This window comes from Diabrotica virgifera, chromosome 3 (genome assembly GCF_917563875.1).
Source record: "Diabrotica virgifera virgifera chromosome 3, PGI_DIABVI_V3a".
NCBI lineage: Eukaryota > Metazoa > Arthropoda > Insecta > Coleoptera > Chrysomelidae > Diabrotica > Diabrotica virgifera.
Window position 1 is genome coordinate 115,496,532 of NC_065445.1, and position 27,917 is coordinate 115,524,448.

At 32.1% G+C, this 27,917-nt stretch overlaps 1 long non-coding RNA gene across 1 annotated transcript; it reads right to left on the bottom strand.

The window, feature by feature from the left end:
- Positions 1-15,945: 15,945 nt before the first annotated feature.
- On the bottom strand, positions 15,946-27,661 carry LOC126882053 (uncharacterized). Its single transcript, XR_007697105.1, has 2 exons — positions 22,407-27,661; positions 15,946-21,672 (listed from the first exon to the last, which is right to left on the bottom strand). It is a non-coding gene; the product is annotated as an uncharacterized LOC126882053 (long non-coding RNA).
- Between the last annotated feature and the right edge of the window lie 256 nt (positions 27,662-27,917).

The window sequence follows — 27,917 nt, forward strand, 5'->3', positions numbered from 1 at the left end:
TCTGAATCGCGATTTTCGGCTCTTATTGGAGCCTCATCGGAAAGAACGTAGGCGCTGTTCTCCACACCCTAACTGACCAGCGCCGAGAGTTTTTTTTTTTCACTACTTCATCTTTAACTTTACTTTAAAGAGAAAAACTCAACTTATTACCTACAAAAGTGGACAACATCAATCCCAGCCATACGTGAATGCAAGGACTGCAAGGTAAAGTTAGTGAGACAGTAAGCCAACAACATAAGCTGCTTGTTCTGGACATCGAAGTAAAAAGCGAAACTAAACAAAAATATCGGAGAGGACCACAAAAAATCAAGCGGTGGCTGCTGAAAGAGGAGAAAGAAGGTCTATTCAGGAGAAGAATAGTAGAAAAAATATGTTGGAACATGAAAGGAAGCCCTAATTCAATTTGGAGAAAAATGGCCAGTAGTATTAGAGAGACTACTCTAATATACTTGAAATACTTGGGAAAACGTCAGGAAAAAAGTTTGAGAATAAAGAGACTTGGTGGTGGTCAAACGAAGTATAAGGAAAAATAAAAGAGAAGGGAAAATTATATAAAAAGTTTCAAGAAACCAGATCCGACACAGATCTTCAAAACTATATGGTGGCGAAAAAGGAAGCGAAAGTATCAGTAGCAAAAGCCAAAGCAGAAGCGTATTCAAACCTATACGATCAACTTGATACCAGGGAAGGCGAAACGAAGATATATAAAATAGCCAAACAGAGAGCAAAGAAAGCAAAAGATTTTAATCAGATTAGATGTATCCGAGATGAAAATAATAAAATACTAGTTCACGAAAGGGATGTCAAAAAGAGATGGAGAAAGTACTTTGACAGCTTATTAAATGAAGAATTTGACAGACAGCCTGTAGAGTCAACGGAGACAGTAGCAGCAATGGTCACCAAAATAACAAACGAGGAAGTGGCTCAAGCGCTTCAAAAAATAAAGAAAGGAAAAGCGGTAGGACCAGATGATATTCCTGGGGAACTATGGAGAGCATTGGGAGAGACAGGAACAAGATGGCTAGCAGGTCTATTTAATTTTTTTTTTTTTTTTTTTAACTAAGTTAATGGCACTGGCGTAGCCAAAAGGCCAGTCATGTTTTCTTATAGTTTTATCAACCATTGCTTACTTATACACTTACATTTATATACGTGGTACATTGAGTAACAATAATTTGTATACAATACAATATTGGTATGTTAGTAAATGCCTAATGATTTTGTTTGCATATTTTTATTATTTTTTTTTTATGTATTTTTTTTGTTTTTTTTTTGTTTTTTTTTTAATTTTTTTATTTCACTTCGTTTTATTAGGATTTATGTATTTTTTTATTGTTTTGTTTTTTTATATTATTATTATTATTTTTTTATTTTTTAGTACATATTTTATTTTGTTGTTTGTCTTTTTTATTTATTTTTTTAATTATTTTTTCGGTTTAGGCTTACAATGAAAAAAATTTTTTTTGTCTGTCGCAATACTGCTTACAATGTAATGTTAGTAGATTTTACATACTGATATATAATATTATAAATACTATTATCCTCTAATGTCAATAGATTTGAAAAATTTATTGGAAATTTCATATTGTAAGATATTAAATTTTGATAAAGCTTGTCAATTTCTAATTTTTTTAAAGGACATTCTAAAATAATATGTTGTAAATCGGCAATTTCATCACAAAGACATTTATTATTATCTAACAAACCTATTTTACATTTATACACGGGAAATAAGGCATGATTACAGCGCATTCGACTTATAATCCGAATAATTGAACGATTACATATATTCTCAAACCATGGTTTGTCCCTTATTTTTGGTTGTATATTCTTAAAAAACTGTCCCTTCTCTCCTAATTCATATTTTAGCTGCCAATTTTCCTTTAGTTCCTTTCGAAAAATTGGAATAAAGTCAGACTCTGGTATTTTTGATCCGAGTATTCTTCCATTTTTCGCACCATTTTTTGCTAAAGAATCCACTTCTTCATTTTCTTCTATACCTGAATGGGCTTTGATCCATGAAATATAAATTTGTTTTCCCATACTTAATACATTGTGATACAATTCCAAAATATCAAGAAGTATATAATTTAAATTAGGATTTAAACAAAGGTTTTTAAGTTTTTCTACAGAACTTTTAGAGTCTGTGAATATAACAAATTTATCATCTTCTTGTTCTAAACACATACTAATTGCTAGTTTTATGGCAATAAGCTCTGCACTGAAAATTGACAACATTTCTGGTAGTTTGTATATTAACTTAATATTTTTAGAAGGGTAATAAACGGCACAACCAACTCCATGTTCCGATTTCGATCCATCAGTATAAATTTTTCCATACTCCTTCCACTTAACTGTACATTCCCGATAATGTTCTTTTTGTATAATATCACTGTTTTGACACAAGTATCTAACATTAATATGAGTCTTTACTGGATATAGAAACATTTCATAGGGATAATTCCATAAAGGGATACCATTGGATTGATAAAGTTGTTCATATCTGTGTACATTGGTAATAAAACTTTCAACTAATAACGGTGTTTTTTTCTTCTCCCAATATTTAGATGTCAAAACCATACTGGCTAAACTGGATATTTTAGCCAACACCTTAGATTTCTGAGAACTTAACTTTAATACGAATTTGTCAGACAAAAATCTTCTACGCAGGTTCAGTGGTGGTTCACATGTTTCAGCTTCCATGACGTCTATAGGCGTGCTTCCCAAGTATCCAATACTGAGTCGAAGACATTTGTTTTTTATTTGATCTATTTTTTTAAGATTTGATTCCGCTGCAGAATGGTAAAATAGAGAACCATAATCTAAAATAGATCTGACAAGTGTTTTATAAAACAGTAACATTATTTTTGGATCTCCTCCCCAGGAGGAATGACTGAAAGTTTTTAATAAATTTACACTATTTTCTGTTCTTTTGATTACATAATTTATGTGTTCTTTCCAATTTAATTTACAATCTAAAATTACTCCTAAAAATTTAATAGAAGATTTGTAAGGAAATACATATTTTGATAACTTTATTTGAGAAGGACAACGAAATCTTTTTCTTGTAAAAGTAACTAATACTGATTTTTCTTCGGAAATTGATAAGCCATTATTGAAAGTCCAATTGTCTAAATTTTTTACTGCATAATTAAGTTGCTTATGGCCTATCTCAATGGATTTGTGACGAGTGTAAATAACAATATCATCGGCATATTGCAAAATAGATACATTTTGTGGGATGTCAACAATTAAATCACTTGAGTAAATTAAATATAATATAGGACTTAATATACCACCTTGTGGCAGCCCCATAGATGTTTGTCTGCATTCAGAGAATGAGTTATTTTCTCTGAAAAATAGATTTCTGTTGTTGTATAGAATATATACGTGTTTAGCTAGACTTTGAGGAATTCCCATTTGACACATTTTTAAATATAATATATCTAATTTTACGTTGTCATATGCCCCTTTTATGTCTAAAAATAAAGCTGATGTTGACTGGTCATTGGAAAGTGATAGTTGAATATCTGTAACAATATTGGCCAGGTTTTCATATGCCGATTTTTTTTTTCGAAACCCAAATTGAGAACTATGAATAAGGTTATTAGATTCTAAAAAAAATTCTAGTCGTGATTTTATCATTCTTTCATATGTTTTTAAAACACATGATGATAAAGAAATGGCCCTATATGACGATGCTTGATTTTTTGGTTTTCCTGGCTTAAGTATGGGAACTAAAATATAGTTTTTCCATTGTGAAGGTATGTCGATTTTATTTAACCAAATATCGTTTAGTAGATTTAGAAGCAAAATTTTTCCTGGTTTAGAAAGATTAAACAACATAGAATAATGCATATTATCAAAACCTGGGGCTGTATTGGCAGACTTTTTAAATGCCGTATCTAATTCTTGTTTTGAAAACTGATTGGTGAGATAATTGACACTACTATGATGTTCTGTCACCCCTGGACAGTCAAGAAAGATTGGATCAGGTGATACATATGGAGGAGTTAAAATGTTATGAAATTCCGCTCGCCATTCTTCTTGATCTGATTGAGTTTGATTAGAGATTTTGCGATTTTTAAAGTTATTTACCTTTTTCCATATAGTCTTAAGGGGTACTGATCTATTGAGAGATTTACAATAATTTATCCAGCTATCTTTTTTAGTTTGCTTAAAAGTTTTTTTTGCTATAGCATCAGTTCTTTTATATTCTAACAAATTATCTAATGTGGGATTATTCATATATTTATGAAAACTATTTTTTCGTTTCTGTACTAAATACTGGCATTTTTCATTCCACCATTGTTTATTTTTATTTGAACATTGATTGGATTTAAATTTAGGTATAGAAAGGTTTGCTATGGTTTCTACAATTTGTATAAAAGAATTGTAATCACCAACTTCTGTTTTACTAAACTGTTCATGGGACTCCATATAATATAGATCCCAGTTAGCCTTTTTAATATTCCATTTTCTACAAGATAATGATTTATTAATTTTGGGAGACATATATATTTGTGTAATGCATGGAATATGATCAGACCCGTAAAGATCCTTCAATGTTTGCCAATGTAGTAAATGTTTTATACAAGGAGAACAAATTGTCAAATCGATAGCTGACTGAGTTTGTAAATAATTTCCTATAAATGTAGCTGTTCCATCGTTTAGATAGACAAGATTATTTCGATCTAGGGCTTTCATAAGTGTTATGCCGTAGCAGTCTGTGTTTGGCCCACCCCAAGCAATATTATGCGAATTAAAATCTCCTGTAAAGATTACAGGTGGCTTAAAAGAACTGAAGAATTTATCCCAAATATGCAAAGAAATTTTAGTTTTTGGTGGAACGTATAGCGATACAATAGTAATATTTTTTTTATCATTACATTTTACAATAATGGATGTTTGATTACAATTAGGTAGGAGAACAGAGATCGGTAGTTCCGTATACAAAAGTTTCGACTTAATAAGGATGGCCGTTCCACCACCACTGCGGTCTAAACGGTCATCCCTCACAATATTGTAGCCTGGAAGATTAAAATATTTATTGGATGTAAATCTAGTTTCTGACAAGCAAGCTATATCAATGTTTTTCTCATTTAACAAATATTGTAAGTTTTCTTTATTTGAATTTGCCGATTTAAGATTCCATTGACAAAGAGTTATCTGATCCATGTTCAAAAAGGTTATTTAAACTAGCTTTAATAATATTTGTAATTTCGTTTTCTTGTATATCGAATTTATTTTTGCTCTTTATTATATTTATGGTTGATAAAACTATCTGAAAAATTAAGTTTGAAATTTCATTACCTTCGTTTTCTGAATTATTTTCTTTTTGGATATTGGAAAGATATTGTTCTGTGCTCAAAATTCCTCCTTTTTTAAACGGAAGGTTAACTGAACTAACAATGGACTGGTGCTCTGACAATGTAGGATCGGGAGATAAAGGATACGATCTTTTACTTTTTTTTGGAAAGCTATTTAATTGTGCTTGAGAATATGAATGTGGATTTGATCGTTGAGAAATGGGTCGCGTATTGGACTGGTACGATATTGGTGGAAATGACTTGGACGATGTAGACGGTACATGAACATTAACTGAATTTAATAATGAATTTTGTTCTAGATTAGAATTAACTATTTTATTATCAATTGTGGTTGTAGTTAAATGCTTAGATACTATATCAGCGTAACTTCTTTTAGGAACACTACTATTTGCATCCTTGAAGGAACAATTTGACTGTGACATAATTTGTTTAATTTTTTCTTGTCTATTGTATTCTGGGCATCTACTAAAATCGTTTGTAAAATGGTTTCCATTGCAAGAAAAACACTTTACTGTAACTTCTTCTGATGAGCAGGTTACTGTGTCATGATTCTGAGAGCATTTCAAGCATCTTATTTTAGAACGACATTGCTTACCAATATGCCCGTAACGATAACAATTATTACACATTACAACCCTTTGTTTATAAACTTCTACTTCGTAAAGAACCTTATTTATTTCTACATACTTAGGTAGAGTTTGACTTTTGAAAGAAACCAAAATGGTACTTGTGGGTATTAATTCTATTTCGTTATTTGAATTTTTTATTTTTCGATTCATTCTTTTAACAAATTCAACTTCAAATTTACGATGAAAATCATAGGCCCTAATTTTATTTTTCAAATAATCAACTGGTAAATCTTTATCAATGTGTCTAATAATTCCCAAACGAAATATTAAAAATTTAGGAATGTATGCAGACAAATTTTTATTTTTTAAAATGTGTGATTTTATTAATATATTAGCACTTAAATAATCTTTCAACAATACCCGAATACGATTTTTCCCTATAGACTGTATTTGTTTTATTTTATTATCTAATTGCGGATATGATGTTAATATTATTTCTCCAATTTTTATTGCATTTAACTGCCCTGTATAATTATCCGTATTGTTTTCAATATAAATTTGAAAAGGAGCCGTGTCCGTAGACTGATAAAAGAATGTTGTTTTATCTTTTTTATCGTTGTCATTAGAAACCGATAAACTCGGTGTTGGATTTAAACTAGAATCTACAAACTTTTCTTTCGATACAAACTGATTTTTGTTGTTTTGTTCATTTGCATGTTTATTTATTAAAGGAGAATCTATAACTAAATTTAAATTATTTGAACCACTTATCTGATTTACAGGATCTATATTTTCTCCAGGATCTGGTTGAGGAGGGGGTTTCCCCTCAGTATCCACCTCCATATAAATGCACTAGGAACTCACAATATCCTTATAACTATAACTATATTTATTAAATAATAATTAATATTACTACTACACTATTAATAATTGTTCTATACTTTAACGATGTTCTCACCTACGCTGTTGAAGTACGACTGGGTCTATTTAATAGAATTATGGAAGTTGGACAAATGCCAGACGAATTGAGAAGCAGTATACTGTTACTGGTACCTGTTTACAAAAACGAGGGAGATATACAACAAGGTACACACTACAGGGCTATAAAACTGCTTAGCCACACCATGAAAATATGGGAAAGAGTAATTGATAGACGGATACGTGAAGAGACCGAAATATCCGAGAATCAATTTGGCTTTATGCAGGGCAGATCAACAACAGATGCAATTTTCATTATAAGGCAGTTGATGGAAAAATAGAGGAGTAAAGAAACAAACGTTCATATGGTATTCATTGATCTTGAGAAAGCATATGATAGAGTTCCTCGAGAGATTCTGTGGTGGGCACTCAATAAAAAAGGAGTCCCTGGTGAATATGTAAAGATTGTGAGGGATATGTATGAGGAAGTAACGACTACTGTTAGGACAGGTGTGGGAGAGACTGATAAATTTCATGTAAAAGTAGGATTGCACCAAGGCTCTGTGCTTAGTCCGTATTTATTCTCATTAGTTTTGGACCAGATAACAGCGAAACTACAGGGTAACATTCCATGGTGCTTAATATATGTTGATGATGTCGTGTTAGTAGGAAATAGTGAAAGAGACTTAGAAGAAAAACTGGAACAGTGGAGGCAAGCTTTGGAGGAAAAAGGTTTAAAACTTAGTAGGACAAAAACAGAGTATTTGGAATGTTCATTTAAAGATGGAGTTACTACAAATAAAATGGTATCTTTGGATGGTGAACTGATTGTAAAAAGCAATAGTTTTAAGTACCTGGGATCGGGATTACAGAGTAATGGAGAAATAGATGGAGATGCATGCAGTAAAATTAGGGCTGGATGGATGAAGTGGAAAGAAGCGAGTGGTCTGTTGTGGGACAGAAAAGTTGCAATGAAGCTGAAGGGAAAATTCTATAAAACAGCCATAAGACCGGCTATGATGTACGGAACTGAATGTTGGGCAGTGAAGAAGAAAGAGGAACAACGAATGCATGTGGCGGAAATGAGAATGCTTAGATGGATGAGTGGGGTGACAAAGAAGGATAAAATTAGAAATGAGTATATTAGGGGAAGTCAGGTGTGGCACCAATTGATGCCAAAATGAGAGAGCATAGGTTAAGATGGTTTGGTCATGTTCAACGTCGAGACGTTAATCACCCAATACGAAGAATAGCTGAAGTGCAGATTTCTGGAAGGAGTAGGAGAGGAAGACCAAAGAAGACCTGGGTGGAGACGATAAGGCAGGACATGTTGGTAAAGGGGATTGACATTGATATGACCCAAGATAGAATTGTGTGGAGAAATGCAATTGGGGAAGCCGACCCCGCATAGGGATATGGCAAAGAGAATGATGACTATAACTTATTACTCTTTGTTCGACAAGAACAAGACTCGACACAACCAAAACACAGAAAATTCTGGAAACAGCAGAAATGAAAATACTTAGAATTACATCTACACGTTGAGAAACCAAATGAGTAACGAGATCCGAACAAAATGTAATGTACACAGTATAAACGACTTTAAAAGCCACTCTATGGCGGACACAAGAGTCTTTAAAATAACAAGGGATAAATTACCACTTGGTAGAAGAAGTATCGGCCGAACACGCAATTGATCGAGTGACAATCTTCAGTAGAGGCAACAACCCGCCTATGAACAAACAAAATTGCTTATATAAAAGAAGAAGAATGTTACAATATTACATTACATTTGAAGAATATATTCGAATATCGAAATGTGGAGAGAAACATTGTACAGGGTGAGGCAGATAAAGGGCCTATTAGAAATATCTCGAGAACTAAAGGTAAGGGAATCATGAAAATTGGAATACAGGGGTTTTGAGGTATGGACTATTTAATGAAAATATTTTGGTCTCTTTGCTACTTCCGGTTATACCGGAAGTTGATTTTAACTTCGTTTTTTTAAATGGGACACCCTGTATATTTTTACATTTTTGGATTCTGCTCGATGTGTTCTTTCTTAAAATATGAGGTTTTGTAATATTATAAAGGGTAGTTTAAAAGATAATTACAGTTTTTTATAAATTTTGTAGCAAACTTCACACCCTGTAGAATTGTACTGATTTGCTATTGAAAACTCCATTTATGTTCAAATGATTTTTAATATAGTCTATTATTATTAAAAATTATTAATATAGTGAAATGTTTAATTTTAGTATACAGGGTGGGTCGCAACTCGGAATGATCATTTTCTGAGTTTTCTTAAATGGAACACCCTGTATTTTAGTATTGTAATGAAATGATATTTTATAGTACTTTTCTATTTCTTAAGCATTCCCTATACCTAACTGCTTTAATTTGTAAGTTATTCGTAGTTATTAAGCCAAACATTAATTGCAACAAAAATTACGTGAAATTTTATTAGGATTGCCGTGAAAATATTCAATCATAAATAATTTTTCGAAAATAAACACATATTAATCTCGACTGACCCTTAATTTATTAATACTGGTTGATATATCAAAATACCTACGTAGTTAAGATTGTTGGTGTGTTTAATATTAATAAAAACATACAATATATTCTATCTAGTTGGCTATGACTGACACTAAATTTGCTTAAACTAAAATAAGCTTTGCTTAAACATTCTACTATTTTTGAAGTTCCAGTTGCTTTGCTACCATTACTAATATGAATTTTTCTAATGAGGAACTGATTCAGATGTTTTTTTGTTCTAGGATAGTAGAACAAATAAAAATGTGCTACAAGCAATAAGAATTTATCATCAGCAATTCCATGATAGATGACAACCAAAAAGAGAAATTTTTCAAAATTTACTATTAGAGCGGTTTCAGCGAACTGGACATTTAGATTACGAGAAATCTGATCGAACAAAAACTATTGTAAATGATTAAAATGAATTAAATGTTAGTGTCACTGGGAACCTCCATATTAGTATGAACGTTCTCGTAATCTAAGTGTCTATGGTTTGTTTTTAATGATTTAAGGATCATTCTAGATTCTAGATTAACATGTATTTATTTTCAAAAAAATATTTATGATTTAATATTTTCACGGCAATCCTAATAAAATTTCACGTAATTTTTTTGCAATTAATGTTTGGCTTAAATAACTACGAATAACTTACAAATTAAAGCAGTTAGGTATAGGGAATGCTTAAGAAATAAAAAAGTACTATAAAATATGATTTCATTACAATACTAAAATACCATTTAAGAAAACTCAGAAAATGATCACTCCGTGTTTCGACCCACCCTGTATACTAAAATTAAACATTTCGCTATATTAATAATTTTTAATAATAATAGACTATATTAAAAATCATTTAAACATAAATGGAGTTCTTAATAGCAAAGCAGTACAATTCTACAGGGTGTGAAGTTTGCTACAAAATTTATAAAAAACTGTAATTATCTTTTAAACTACCCTGTATAATATTACAAAACCTCATATTTTAAGAAATGAGACATCGAGCAGAATCCAAAAATGTAAAAATATACAGTGTGTCCCATTTAAAAAAACGAAGTTACAATCAACTTCCGGTATAACCGGAAGTAGCAAAGAGACCAAAATATTTTCATTAAATAGTTCTCGAGATATTTCTAATAGGCCCTTTATCTGCCTCACCCTATACATTGGAGACTACGCGAGCACAGTCGTAGTAGAGGAAGACCACAAAAACGATGGCTAGACGACATCAAAACAAAAATGGGGAGAAACTGATACCAATTAGCACAAAAGAGAAATTATTATATTTCGTGCTTTCATTATTTACGTTAATACTGCCGTGCTTAGCAAAAACGCCGTATCTGCAGAGTCATCACATTCGAGTAAAATCGATTTTAGTTTAAGAATTCGTATACATTTACACAGGATACGGCATAAGACGCGGTGTGTTTAATGTGTTTTGGCTTAACTTACGTCATTTTTAGTAAGCAAATAAGAGATATGTACATTTCGGTTAGAAAAAAGTAAAAATTTCATTTTTTCAGATTTTTGCAGATACGGCGTTTTTGCTAAGCACGGCAGAATATAAGATTATTACTTAATTCTTGTTGTCTGTTTCTATTTTTCTATTTATTTACACTGAATATTAATTTGTTTTGTTGTATAATCCACTTCTGCAATAATTATGTGATATATATCACATATATATAAATGAATTCAGGAATTTTCTGTAATTTGGCAACAATGTCAACTTTGATCTATGACGTAGATAATGACGTTCATCGGGATTTTTACTGTACCAACTATACATTTTTTATTTAGGAGTGGTAGACCAGTAGGTTGGTAATTTTCCTTAATCTGACCAAATATTCACTGTTTGTTGGGATTTTTCCACGATTGTGATCTTATAAATAATAATTGATGAATTTGTAGAAAAATAAGCAACATTTTAAATTTTGCCATGGAAGTGAATAGCTGATCAAGACTATGCTTAGCGTTAGATTGATTGTGCTTAAATGAGAGTCAATTTTTGTGGCGGAATGAGAGTATTTGGTACACCTTGTACTAATTTGTTATTTATGAAATAAAAGTAAGTTTAGAAATAATTCGCAGTTTTATTTTTCGAAATAGTTTAATAATAAATATTTTTCGAACATATCGACATAAAATAACAAAGAAATATTTACAAAAATCGCACACCTGGTATTAGGCTATTGATTATGTTCAAAATAAGAGAGCTAAAAGGAACTACAACGTTAACGGGATTTTATTGTCCCATATAGTCAATGAACCTTTAAATTTGAAAAAAACCGCAAAGTGCTACCATTTAAATGGGCGCGTTTTTGAGAAAGGGGTGAATTAGTCCCTAGACACAGGGTGAATTAGGGTGAGTTCAATGCACTTTTGGTACAAAGACGTCGACAGGAAAATTGTTCCAAGTTAAATTTACTATCAAAATATCACATTTTAAAGTCAAAATTATTTTTTTTACAAAAATATATCTAAAAGAAAAGCAAGAAAAAAACACGAAAGAAAGCAATTTTGTTTTCTGTCCCATAACTTTTTTCCACAGGGATATGGGTATAGGCGTTGCTTCAGTGAAAAATAACTTCCATCCTTGCTCTTTAAAATGACGTCTAGTAAAAGTTTCTACGGTTTATAGTTTCCAAAATAGGATTTTTCAAAGTTTGCCGCTCACAGCATTGTTGGGCCATTTTCCCCATTATTTCGCAAACATTATTCTGTAACTTTTTTCTACGTGTTTGTAGGTATATGTAATAATGGTACATGTACTAGAAAGAGAAGTCAATTATCTTTAAAATGATATATTGTATAAGGTTGTACGACTATTTTTAAGCAATGTTGTTCTGAAGCTATTTTCTTGTGGCATTTTTATAATCAAGTATATTCAAATGGGAAATAAGCCACAATTTTACCTAAAAATGATTTTATTAACGTTTCGACGCCCAAGTCGGGTGTCGTTGTCAAAATATAAAATAATACTAAATAAACAAAAATGTTGTTGCTTAGTAAAAAATTCTTCTAATAATTTATTTAATCTGACTCATTTATATCGGCAATTCAGGCATGTATTATACAATTTAAAGTAGAAGACTTTAAAATGATATTGCCAATATTGATGAGTTGCGTTCCTGGGACGACTTTACTAAAAGATAGTTCATTCGATTACATGAAATCAATCCCAACTCAAGAATATCCGCCACAAAAAATCATAGCATGTGATCTGTCTTTAAAAAGACAACCAAATGCAACGGTGGTACTGAAATTCTCGCGTTAGAGATTCCATAGTAAATCACGAGGGAAAACCAGGAAAAACCTCGTGATACTATCCCGACATCGTAAGTATTTGGGTTTACATTTAGTTTACTCTCAAAAAATATATTCTACATACTTTAAATTGTATAATACATGCCTGAATTGCCGATATAAATGAGTCAGATTAAATAAATTATTAGAAGAATTTTTTACTAAGCAACAACATTTTTGTTTATTTAGTATTATTTTATATTTTGACAACGACACCCGACTTGGGCGTCGAAACGGTAATAAAATCATTTTTAGGTAAAATTGTGGCTTATTTCCCATTTGAATATACTTGATTATTTTTAAGCAAGTTATGCTTTTTCAAGGTTTTATGTTTTTAATGATTTTTGATATTTTTTATGATTATTTTTTAAATTTCTTATTATGACTTTTTTTTCTTGTGCATTTAGGTATATACATTGTAAAATAAAAAAAAGCATATTTTCTTTACTTCAAAATGGTGTATTGCAAAAAATGCTAGGACTATTTTAAACAAGATAGCCGTAGGATATCCAAGGGTATCCGTAATTTGAGAGAAATTAAAAAAAAATATATTTTTCAATTAGAAGAATATAATTGCATATTATAACATAATTTTTAATTCAAAATAACTTTTCTTAATAACACTTTTCGATATTGTGAAATATAAAGGTACTTTACTCTTGAGCGAAATGCATATTTTTTAACATACCTCGTACACTATTGGTAAAATTTTATATCTGATGATTGCATCTTAGGTTTTAGACTATGCAGAGCATTTTATAAAGAATACCTTTTTTTCATAAAGTTTATACTAAAAATCTTTTCCATATGGTTCCAACTTAGTGGGACCTATTGCATGTGTATATGTCACACTTTGAAAAAGAATATCTTGTTTAAAAATAGTCCTAGAATATTTTACAATACACCATTTTAAAGTAAAGAAAATAAGCTTTTTTTTATTGCACAATATATCTACATACAATAAAAAAAGTTATAATGAGACATTTAAAAATAATCGTAAAATATATCAAAAGTCATTAAAAGTATAAAATTTTGAAAAACTATATCTTGCTTAAAAATAGTCATACAACCTTATACAATAGACCATTTTAAAGGTAAGTGACTTCTCTTTCTACTACATGTACCATTGCATATACCTAGAGATGCGTAGAAAAAAGTTACAGAACAATGTTTGCGAAGTAATAAGGTAAATGTCCCAAAATCCTGTGAGTAGCGAAATTTGAAAAATCATATTCTGGAAACTATAAATTACAGGGACTTTTACCAAACTCCATTTTAAAGAGGAAGGATGGAAGTTTTTTTTTTCTGTGAAGCAATGCCTATACTTATATCCCCGTAGAAAAAAGTTATGGGGCAAAAAACAAAATTGCTATCTTTCGTGTTTTTTTCTTGCGTTTCTTTTGAATATATTTTTGTAAAAAAAATATTTTTTACTTTAAAATGTGATATTTCGATAGTACATTTAACCTTAAACAATTTTCCTGTAGACGTGTTTGCACCAAAAGTGCATAGAACTCACCCTAGTTCGCCCTGTGCTTAGGGACTAATTCACCCCTTTCTCAAAAACGCAACCCTTTAAATGGTAGCACTCCGCGGTTTATTCATGTTTAGAGGTCCATTGACTATATAAATCAATAAAATCCCGTTAACGTTGTAGTTCCTTTCTAAAATACATAATCAATAGCCTATATTTAAAAAATGGTTCTTAATTCATAAGTTGTATTTTAGCTGCATATGTGGCGCACCCAATGAAATAGCAATTCTTAAAATTTTATTTAATATATTTTGTCAGTATTAATGTGAAGATAGTTTTAACACTTTCAAGTCCGCCGACACGGCTCCCGTACTCATCCTGTTATCAATCAGGTGCCACCGACACGGCTACCGTGTTTACATTTCAACAATTTTCCAATGGCTGCATAAAAGTGGTACATGAGGCAAATATTGACCCGGAGCTGAAAGTGTTAATATGTATGACAAGTAAGGGAACACCCGTAAACTACGTCGTAAAAAATTGGATTTTTTAATACTCTCCCTCCCCTTCGTCGTAAAGCTTCGAGGCCCTCCCTCATGTCAACGTCGCAATTGCAACTCGTAACCCCCTTTTCGGTTATGTTTAAAAAAATTCAATGTTATTTTTGATCCCTTTCATCAATTTAAAAGTCTTTTACTTTTTCCAACATTCTCTGATGTCATTATTAATATTATTTTGTCGTTCTTCTACCCGGTTATTATCTTTGCATATTCTCTCTGGTAAAAGCTAGTAAAAAATTAAATTTATAGAAACAATAGCGACAAATTTAAATATACCAAACGACGCGACGTCGAATCTGCACTCATGCTTTCCCCCCACCCCCCCCCCCCCACATGTCGTATACCCTTGAAATAAGACGTCCCTCCATCTCTACGACGTAGTTTATGGATGTTCCTTAAAAAGGTGGTATCATTGCACCCTTTTTATAATATTTTTAATATTGTCAACACCAAATTGCAACTGGATTACGACATTACGATCTGACTGATTAAAACGTCTGATTTATTCAGAATTCTAAACGTTATTGAATAATCCGACCAAGAATGGCGCCAACTTTGTGAGAATGTGAATGGCTGATTGGATCTGCTGAATATGTAATTCAATAAAGTATACAGTATTGGAAATCTTTTTCCGAACATAGGAACTTTCAATGAAATAAGTTAGATTCTTTATTTGCAATTAATCAGTGTAAATTTAAGATAACGTCGAGATGTTTCATATTTAATTCATTTGTTCGACTGCACCGAACTGAGATCTCTGATTTGCAATTAACCAGTGTAAATTTCAATATAACGTCGCGATGTTTTAAAATTAATTCATTTGTTCGACTGTAACCCCTTAAATTTACACTGATTAATTGCAAATCAAGAATGTAACTACTTATTGCATTGAAAGTTCCTATGTTCCGAAAAAAGATTTCCAATACTGTATACGTAATAAAGATATTGTGGATATCTTAATATTGGATATTATTTGAAATCAAAATTTTATAATAAAAAATCACAAAGAATATTTTTTGAATGCCAACAATTTTCAATGAATATAATAGAATCTCCTATACTATATCCTATATTTTAAAATTCGATGGCATAATCTCTTCAAATATTTGTACTCTACATTTTGTATACAGAACAAACCAACTGAATGCGAACATAGAAAATCTAACGTTTCTAAGAGCTATACCGATAGAATTTGTGAATTAGTGAAAGTAGTAAGTATTAAAATTAGTTTAATATTTAAATAAAATACAAATAAACTGTTTAAAATATATTTATTTCGTTGAAATCACATAATAGAAGTATAACTTCTTACGTGCGTACAAAGTCCACACACATTTTATTTTTCTTCTTTTCGTTGATATTTCTCAGCAGTTATTTTAGAAAAAGAATGTACAAACAAAAAAGTTTTGCAATTAAATTTTCTGCAAGACAGAATTGATTAAAAATAGCAAAAATTATTATTATTATTGCAAAATTAGCAAAAACCATTAAAAACAGATAAAAAATTAATGTTTTTTCAATAATATTCTTCACTTATGTAAAAGCAACAAAGAACCTTCAAAATTTACCCAGAAAATATTTCTAATGGGTCATTTCATATCAACTCAACACACCTAATTTCGACCTCTCTTCAGATTTGGTTATAATTTGGAATACTCATAGTGGCTAATAAGTGAAAGAAAAATACAAAATTTTAAATTTTTATCTCAAGCCCTTTTCGAAATATGGTTATGTAAAGTTTTCCAAAAAGGTCCAAAACACCACGACCATACTTTATTGGAATGGTGGTAGAAGCTGACCTGATTAGTCTAGAATGCTGGGAGGGGTGTCATTTTGCAGCATTTTTAAAGCTCTTTACAGTGATATAATATTATACAGCACGATGCTACGATAAACAAGTTTTTCTCAAACAAAAAAAAATATTTTGATAAGTTTTTTTAGTTTTTTTCCAAAAAGTACATAATTTAAAATTTTCATAATATTCCTACAAATACATAGTACTGTTGTTAATAATATATAATAATTTTATCATGGGATGGTGATAAGTTCAACATAAAAAAATACATTTCACACACACAGTATGGTGCAAATGAAAGGAATAAATTCGTAATGTCGCAAGCTGGCATCTTTAAGGCCGGCCGTTGTATGAAAGAGAGGTCCCCAAGTCGCAGTGCAACAGAGAGAAAAGATTCTTTCCCGAGAGATGCTGCCTCTATCGGAGAAATAACGCAATAGATATCTAAGCGAAGCCGCGGACTCCAGACTTTATAGTCAGCTGATAGTTTAGTTTCAGTACAGAGAGGTATGCAGGTGCGGTCTCGCTAAGATGACTCGAAATCGTTTTATATATGAGGTGCGAACTTTTCATTTTCTAGGAGGTTTAAGGACGGGGTCTCGCTGAAAATTTTACTCGGATAAATACTGTGCTCGTATCTCGTGGTAAAATCTAAACCAAAAGTATTGGAAAAATCTATTTCGCATATTGGTTCATCATAGTTTGTTACCTACTTCTCATGTCCCAATATTATAAAATTATACCAGGGAAGAACAATTATATCACTCAAATTTGTCTAATTGTCTAATTTAGAATGAAAATGTAATTAATGTTTAGAACATTTAATGAAAGCTTATAACCAAGGATGGTACTAAAGATGAGCAATTTGGTCCGTCGGTCTGCCTGACCGCGAATATAACTCCTCCGTCACTGTACCAGGTAGAATAGCGAATGAGGTGTCGAATGAAAGCCTATAATCCAAGGATGGTACTAAAGCTGATAAATTTGACCAAGGCTGTCTGTCCATCTGTCCGTCCGACCGCGAATGTAACTACTCCGTCATTATGCCAGGTAGAATGACAAATGAGGTGTCGAATGAATGGTTATAATCCAACGATGGTACTAAAGATAAGCAATTTGGTCCGTCGGTCTGCCTGACCGCGAATATAACTCCTCCGTCACTGTACCAGGTAGAATGACGAATAAGGTTTCGAATGAAAGCTTATAACCGAGGATGGTACTAAAGATGAAAAATTTGACCAAGGCTGTCGGTCCATTTGTCCGTCCGACCGCGAATGTAACTTCTCCGTCATTATGCCAGGGAAAATGACAAATGAGGTTTTAAATGAACGATTATAATCCAACGATGGTACTAAAGTTGAGCAATTTGGTCCGTCGGTCTGCCTGACCGCGAAGATAACTCCTCCGTCACTGTACCAGGTAGAATGACCAATAAGGTGTCGAATGAAAGCTTATAACCAAGGATGGTACTAAAGATGAGAAATTTGACCAAGGCTGTCTGTCCATCTGTCCGTCCGACCGCAAATGTAACTTCTCTCCGTCATTATGCCAGGGAAAATGACAAATGAGGTTTCGAATGAACGATTATAATCTAACGATGGTACTAAAGATGAGCAATTTGGTCCGTCGGTCTGCCTGATCGCGAATATAACTCCTCCGTTACTGTACCAGGTAGAATGACAAATGAGGTGTCGAATGAAAGCTTATAATCCAAGGATGGTACTAAAGATGAGCAATTTGACCAAGGCTGTCTGTCCGTCGGTCCGTCCGACCGCGAATATAACTCTTCCGTCACTATACCAGGTTGAATGACAAATGAGGTGTCGAATGAAAGCTTATAATCCAAGGATGGTACTAAAGGTGAGAAATTTGATAAAGGACTTCCGGTTTTACAAATGGGACCGGAAATACTGTTTTAAAGTCACCGGAATAGTAAAAGTGATATATTATTCGACGAGCCTTCGCAAGGCGAGAACATATATGTACTTCCGGTTTCATGAGTGTCTTTCCGTCTGTCCTCCTACATACAACTCCTCCGTATTAATACAGATATAATGACAAATAATGAGGTTTCGAATAAAAGATTATAACACAAGGATGGTATGTAATTTAACACAAGATGAGTAATTTAACATCGGACTTCAGTTTTAGAGTTGCAACCGCAAGTATCTGTTTTAAAGTGACTCAAAGTATGATATTAATGTAAATGAATATGATCCAAAATTAGTAAAATCGTATATGAATCGACGCAAAGTTACACGAAGAGTTAAAATATCGACTTCCAGTTCTACTTTCGATTACTTTGGATGAAAACCTAGGACTTACGAAGTCCAATTACTTGTTAACACATGCTCTTGTGAACATGAACTGAAAGAAATAACACGAGTAGCGTTCATCAGCAAATCATCAACGGCTGATAGCAAAACTCTACGAAATTATATCACTCAAATATCATATATACATATACGTTATAGTCTAAGATCCGAATATAGGTCGACCTGCACCCATCTGCTTTCCGGATGAGACATTTTTTTATTAAATTTCATACATAGACAAAAACGACTTGCATGGCTTGCCTATCAAATTCGTGTCATAGCTATCCTTAAGGTGGGGTGAGCTTAGAGTTTGAAATAAATATTTCAAGCATATTTTTTTGAATTTTTTTTGAACTTATAATGGAATTCTTAAAATCCCATGGACTGATCGGGTCACAAATGAGGAGGTCCTTACAGAAGAATGGGGAAAAACCGAGAAGTATTAACCACCATCAAATCTCAAAAGTTGGAATACTTTGGACACATTATGCGAAATTAATCCAGATATGCCCTCCTACAAGCCATTCTGCAAGGAAAAATATTTGGAAAGCGAGGTCCAGGAAGAAGAAGAACATCCTGGTTAAAGAACCTCAGAACCTGGTTCAACTCAGCATATGTGAAGCTTTCCTGCATTGCTGCAGATACAATAAAGATTGCCATGCCATGGTGATCGCCAACATTCGTCACGGACAGGCACAGCAAGAAGAAGAGGATAGAATTATTTTATTTTTAAATTAAATAAGCATATTCACTATAATCGTTGATTGATATATTGGACGGCCTCTAATATCTCAATCAACGCTATAATTCAATGAATTAAAAAAAAAATAAGGAAAAATATTAAAAAATAAGCCAACGCTCAGTGAATCATGTGAAACGAAAAGATCAAAAATATTTTATTAGCTTTATGAGTATTATGAGTTTATCGAGCATAACTCTGTCGAGTTTTTTCAGTTATAACGATTTTTGACTTTTTGGTATTACTCAGAAGTCAAAACAACCAATTTTTTGCTCACGAATGGGTGAAAATCAACATATTTATTATAATAAAAAATACGCATAAACAAAAAAAAATTGTATGTGCAATTTGTTAGCACGTTAAAAATTCGGTTAAAATTCACATTCTTATTCCAGTCAAAACACAATAATTAACAAGTCGCTGATGTGGCATTTCGATCATCGACCGAGAAACACATTAAATTTTTATTACTGGTGTTGATAACGTGAACGGTATCAAATATCACATCGTGGGCAGCTGTATTGATTTTAAATAATAAAAAATGTGGCAGAGTCTCGAAGAGTTATAACGCCATTGATGATGATGATGAGCAAATACTTTTGAAATTACAAAAATGAATAGGTTTTTTTGTATTACAATCAAGATTATCGTTTTCAGGACAAGCAATTATCACCACAAATAGGATGTTTTGAACAGGGTTATTCAAAGCAGAGTGCTGCATGCACGATTTTTGAAAGAACTCACAATTGGAATTCGATATTTGGTAATCGAAATTACAATTCATGCTTAAATTTAATTGCTAATCACTATTTTCGTACCAAAAACCGGTTTAATGGCGATTGCTATAATAGCCCTATCTATACCTATAACCCATCTGCACACTAATGGAACGCAGATTCAGATAGAGCGCGTTAAACAGTCTTGCTACCTGGGAACTATTATAAATAATGAGCAGTAGAGCAAAAAAGTTGAAAATGGTGGAGGTATTTAGCATCAACGGTTCTCCTTTAAAATCAATATGACGGCTAACCCTTCAGCGGAATTCAGTCGCAATTTTAAATTTACACCACTATTGACCTCCCCTAAAGGTTAGAATTATAAAATTTGGGGCAGCTCGGAAACAAGATTCAATTCAATAATTATGCTCCCCCACCCCTTTTTAATATATTCCCGCTAACTCGGAAAATATCAACCGCACGAAAAAAATTGTCAAAAAGAAATAATTGTAGGAAATCATATTTGAAACAATTTTAAATATTCGTAAAAAAAATGAAAGAGATCAAAATTCAAAATTATGTAAAAGTTAATTCTATCTACTAAGTTCTATTTTTGTATTATAGGTACCTACATTTTTGTCGTAAAACTCATAATTAACGAGACAATTCAATAGTTATGCTCTAACTCTAACCTCTAACTGTCACTATTTCCCCCCATAACTTGGAAAATATCGACATCATTAAATAGTTATTTTCCTAACTAGTGCGGAAAGTGATAATTTCACGCACGAGACTGTCGTTGACCCGAACGACGCGATAGCGGAGTTCGGGCAGGCATTCGAGTGCGAGGAACACACTTTCCGCACGAGTTAGGAATAATATTTATTCTAGGGCCGTACGTTTGGAAAAAGCCACAAAAAAATTTTTATTTAGAAGTGAAAATACACAAATCAATTATTTGACAAGGTTGTCAAAAACAAACTTTCAATATTAGTTTATTGCATGTATTATAATATATTATAATGCAATATTACAAGGTATTTGACTTTCCCGCAAGTCGTGCGTGAAAGTGCAACTTTCGGAAAAGAAATGCGTGCGTGAATCTTGAGTACCATGGTTGGATTATAACCGTTCACTGTACACTCGTCACCTCATCTGTCATTCTGCCTGGCATAATGACGGAGTAGTTACATTCGCGGTCGGACGGACCGATGGACAGACAGCCTTGGTCTAATTTCTCATCTTTAGTACCATCCTTGGATTATAAGCTTTCATTTGACACCTCATTTGTCATTCTACCTGGTACAGTGACGGAGGAGTTATATTCGCGGTCAGGCACACCGACGGATCAAATTTCTCATCTTTAGTACCATCGTTGGATTATAACCATTCATTCGACACGTCATTAGTCATTCTACCTGGCATATTGACGGAGTAGTTACATTCGCGGTCAGACGGACCGATGGACAGACAGCCTTGGTCTAATTTCTCATCTTTAGTACCATCCTTGGATTATAAGCTTTCATTCGACACCTCATTTGTCATTCTACCTGGTACAGTGACGGGGGAGTTATATCCGCGGTCAAGCAGACCGACGGACCAAATTGCTCATCTTTAGTACCATTGTTAAATTATAATCGTTAATTCGACATCCCATTTGTCACTAATCCTGGCATAATGACGGAGTCGTTACATTCGCGGTCGGACGTACAGATGAACAGACAGCCTTGGTCAAATTTCTCATCTTTAGTACCATCCTTGGTTATAAGCTTTCACTGGACACCTTATTGGTCATTCTACCTGGTACAGTGACGGAGGAGTTATATTTGCGGTCAGGCAGACAGACGGACCAAATTCGTTGGAATATAACCGTTCATTCGACATCCCTTTTGTCAATCTACCTGGCATAATGACGGAGTAGTTACATTCGCGGTCGGACGGACCGATGGACAGACAGCCTTGGTCTAATTTCTCATCTTTAGTACCATCTTTGAATTATAAGCTTTCATTCGACACCTCATTTGTCATTCTACCTGGTACAGTGACGGGGGAGTTATATTCGCGGTCAAGCAGACAGACGGACCAAATTGCTCATCTTTAGTACCATCGTTGGGTTATAACCGTTCATTCGACACCCCATTTGTCAATCTACCTGGCATATTGACGGAGTAGTTACATTCGCGGTCGGACGGACCGATGGACAGACAGCCTTGGTCAAATTTCTCAACCTTAGTACCATCCTTGGTTATAAGCTTTCATTCGACACCTTATTTGTCATTCTACCTGGTACAGTGACGGAAGACTTATATTCGCGGTCAGGCAGACCGACGGACCAAATTGCTCATCTTTAGTACCATCGTTGGAATATAACCGTTCATTCGACACCCCATTTGTCAATCTACCTGGCATAATGACGGAGTAGTTACATTCGCGGTCGGACGGACCGATGGACAGACAGCCTTGGTCTAATTTCTCATATTTAGTACCATCCTTGGATTATAAGCTTTCATTCGACACCTCATTTGTCATTCTACCTGGTACAGTGATGGAGGAGTTATATTCGTGGTCAAGCAGACCGACGGACCAAATTGCTCATCTGTAGTACCATTGTTGGATTATAACCGTTCATTCGACCCCTCATGTGTCATTCTACCTGGCATAATGACGGAGTAGTTATATGCGCGGTCGGACGTACCGACGGACAGACAGTCTAAATTTCTCATCTTTAGTACCATCCTTGGATTATAAGCATTCATTTGACAACTTTATTCGGCAAAAATATTTCTTGGGGATTTTTTGCGGGGATATTTTGTCAAAAAAAAATTGTGGGGATTATCTGTCCGGGATTTTTTGTGGGGGTTATTTGTCCGGGGATTATTTGTGGGGATTATTTGTGAGGATTATTTGTGGGGATTTTTTGTCCTTGGATTTTTGTCCGGGGATAATTTGTGGGGATTTTTTGTCCGGGATTATTTGTCCGGGGATTATTTGTCCGGACCCCTAATAAACTCATATTTGTCAAGTACCGAAATTTCCTAAGGAAAGTTTCAAACGGGCCATTACGCTCCTGAATTTTTGATGTTTATTTAATTTTTTTCGTAGCGCCATCTTATACATAATTGCTACATTAACAGAGCTTAGATTCTTACAGATTCCTATACTTTTTGTGTATTATATGTACAAGATTTACGTTTCACATGCCAATTTCTATTAATTCCAGAAATTTATTTTAAAAGTACACCACGCAAAAAGTACTTTATTAATTCACATTTTTTTAACGTTACATCCTTCCGTTACATATAGGCTAGTGCTAAACGGACTTTTATCATGAAATTCATTTAAATACTTGAGTAATTTAGATATAAACGCTCTTATATTTATTGAGAAAAAAGCAAAACTTTCACATTTTTTTATAAACAATACACAACAGGTAGGGTAGCAAAAATATGGCTGTAATTAGCGAGATATATTGTTAGTAGGGTAAGCATTTTTCGGTATACATATATGCTCTAGATTATGAGTGGTGTACTTTATAAAGGTGATGGGATCGCCTATACTTGTAACATTACCAATGGCCGGCCTTAAGAAAAAATCCCGAAACAGGTCGATTTTTATTTTTAAATTGTAATTTTTTGTCATATGTATCATACTAGTGACGTCATCCATCTGGGTGTGATGACGTAATGGATGATTTTTAAATGAGTATAGGTCATGTGTTATCTCATTTGAAAGGCTATTCCATTTTCTATTCAGTAATATAAACAATAATATAATTATTTATACAGGGTGGCAAAAAAGTTTTTTAAATCAAATTAATTGACAAAAAAAAGAATATATGTAATTTATCTGTTTCTAGCAACAGTAAAATCCATTTTAAATTAAATAAATTACATACATTCTTCTTTTTTTGTCAATCAATTTAATTTAAATAAAAACTTTGTCACCCTGTATAAATAATTATATTATTAAATAAAAATGTATACCATAAAACTTTATATTTTAATTATATTATTGTTTATATTACTGAATATAGAAATAGCCTTTCAAATGAGCTAACACACGACTTATAGTCTCATTTAAAAAATCATCGATTACGTCATTACGCCCAGATGGATGACGTCACTAGTATGATACATATGCCAAATAAAATTACAATTTAAAAATAAAAATCGACCTGTTTTGGGATTTTTCCTTAAAGTTGCCAGCTTGCGACATCACGAATCTATTCCTTTTATTTGCACCATACTGTATGTATGAAATTTATTTTTTTTTATGTTGAACCCATCACCATCCCATGATAAAATTTTTATATGTTATTAACAACAGTACTATGTATTTATAGGAATATTATGATAATTTTAAATTATGTACTTTTTGGAAAAAAAACCTAATCAAAATATATTTTTTTTGTTTGAGAAAAACTTGTTTATCGGAGCATCATGTAAAGAGCTTTAAAAATGTTGCAAAATGAAACCTCTCCCAGCATTCTAGCTCAATCAGGTCAGCTTCTACAACCATTCCAATAAAGTATTGTCGCGGTGTTTTGGACCTTTTTTGAAAACTTTACATAACCATATTTCGGAAACGGTTTGAGATAAAAATTTAAAATTTTGTATTTTTCTTCAACTAATCATCCACTGTGAGTAGGTACTCTAAATTTTAACAAAATTTAAATAGGTCAGGAAATAAATTAATTCAAAGTGTGTTGATTTGGTCTGGAATAGCTCTAATATAAAACTACCCAAAATTTGAGCATAATCGATCAAGCAGTTTTCGCAAAATAATTTTGTAATCTAAGTTTTGAAAAAAGTTATTTTGCAAAATTATGCACAGTCAACAAAAAAAAACGGTTTTAAATACTTAAAAATGTTTACATCAATAAATCTTTCAAATAAATGTCGAATCATTGAAATCAGTTGAATACTTTTATTTAAAATTTAAAGATTTAAAATATTAAAACATACCTATTATTATAATATTAATTTACAGTAATTGATAAACAATACTACATATAACATTGATATTGTAGCCCTAACGAACGAAAAAAAAGGAAAAATACAAAATTTTGCAAGTGAATATTCATTTATACGTAAAATCATGGCAAATAAATAAGTATACGCTTTTAAAAGTATCATGTTTAAAAGTTAACTCACGAGACCAAATTTGAAAAAAAAATGCTTAAAATAGGTCGTCTAAAAACTGAAATAATTGAAATTTTTAAGCCCGTCGCAATTTTGAACTCATGATTTCATTTTTGAGAAAACTGAAATTACTATCTCCACCACTGCCTCTCGTCGATTTTTCTGTATTTTTAATGTGTATATCCTATACGCTGTGAGCTCGTACGTAGAGTGGATATTTAACAATTCGCGAGCGCCAGTAGTGACAAGTCTGTAAACGTTTACTGGAAATTTGACATAAATGTCAAAGTGATTAATTTAAAATTAAAAATAAAAACATTAATTATAAAAAATATTAGTTGGTCAAAGCTGTGGTATATATTTTTACCTTAAATATAATTACGTTTTAAATACTGAATTTAAGTTTTTTTAATGTTCCGTAATATGTAATTATAAAATTAATCTATTAATCTTAGCGCCATCTACAAGATAATTGTGAAAGTATCCGAAGTAAGAAATTAATATTTACTTTAAATGCTAGTCAACTTTGATCATAACTTTGGAATTAATTTACCAATTTTAATGTTTTTTTAAATATGCGTCTTTCGCTGAACTTTCGATATAAGTTTAGAAATGTTAATTTAAAATTGAAAAAGCTATTCTATTTATTTATTAGCTTAAAAATTTTATAGTTCTTTAAAAAATTCCCCTTAAAAAATAGGTTCTCCTATTCAACGGGTTTCATTGATTCGAATTTTATATAAAAGCTTGAATGCCCTTTTACATGTAAAAATTTTTTCAAGTATTTTATAACTCTTTGTTTGGTTTCTCATAATTTTCAAAATTAATAACTTTTTGAAGTTATACTTCTTTACGATCGAGGGTGAAATTTTATACTTGCCTGGCGCATGCGCAGACAGACAATATGTAGTTCGTTGCTAATCTTTCAAATTACGTATGTATCAGCGCAAATAAGTCATTAAAAGAATATATTAGTGTTTTTAGTAAATGTATTATTTATTATAATTTTTGTGTCTTTGGATTTGTCTTCCTCGGGAATAAAATATTTTATAATAATAGTTTGTATATTTACTTTAAATTTTAAAGTATTTTTTCACTTGGTCTATTGAATTTGTCAGTATGTATGAGAAATCTTGTAAGCTGTCAAAGCAAAGGGAGTTTGGCTCGGCGGTAGCGCGTTCGACCGGAGATCGAGAGGTCCCTGGTTCAATTCCGTGTGTTATCCAACTTTTTTTTATTTTTAGTATTGTTTTAGTAAAAATTTTTGGAAAGTAGTAAGTAAAAATTAGTTTAATCTTTAAATACAAATAACCTGTTCAAAGTATATTTATTTCGTTGAAATCATATAATAGAAGTATAACTTCTTACGTGCGTACAAAGTACACGCACATTCTTTTTTTTTTACAAAAATTTAGATTGCAAAATTATTTTGCGAAAACTACTTGATCGATTATGCTGAAATCTTTTGTAGCAATATTTTTTATATTAAAAAGAGTTTCTGGGTAAATTTAGAAGGTTCTTTGTGGCTTTTAAATACCTGAAAAAGGTTATTGAAAAAGCATTGATTTTTAACGATTTTTGCTAATTTTGCAATATTAATAATTATTTTTTCAATTTGTAATCAAATCTATCTTGAAGAAAATTTAATTTCAAATCCTATTGTCTTCGCAAAATTTTTCGAAAATGCATAGTTGCCGAGATATCCCAACGAAAAAGAGAAAAGAAAACTGAATTTTTCAAATTTTTTTCACAAATTGTTTAATAAAAAAAATAACCCACCTTTTTGAAGTGTCCGCAGAGTGAAATTATATTTGTTAATAATATTTCAAAGCGATTAAAACAAAACAAAACAAAAAATAAAATAGGATCATACACGATTTACCCAAATGACGGTATTTTAGAGCAGATACCTCCTGGTTTTTAGTGGATAAATATTTTTGATTTTGTTTTCTTGATACGCATTCTTAATTATTATGCACTGTAAATTTTTTCAGCAAACGTTCTAGATCAGTAGGTTTCTTGGCAGGATAAACAAAATACGGTTAATTAGCGTGTTACTAAACTTACGTGCATAGAAATCGGCCCACTTAAAAATTTGGTCATTTTTGATGTCTCATATTTCCTAAACCTGTTGGCCGATTTAAGTGATTTTTTGTACATGTTATAGCCTGATTCTTTAACAATACCACTGTAATAATATTGTTACTAAACAGGTAAATTTTCATTGTATACCGGGGGTACCAATCAAACTGTGTTTTTTTCTCAAAGTTCGCACACCCTGTGGAATATTCTAGCATTTATAAAATACTGAAATTAAAACCCACCCAACTATAGCCTCAGGTTTTCTTAATATTTTGTTTTTTGATTTATTCGTTTATGTTGGATAATAAAAAAGTTAGGTACTTTAACAACTAGACATGTTCTGCATCAATACATGGTGTTTCTAAATAAGTGCGACAAACTTTAAAGGGTAATTCTGCATGAAAAAATAATGACAGTTGGCTTTATAAAAGTATGTCCGC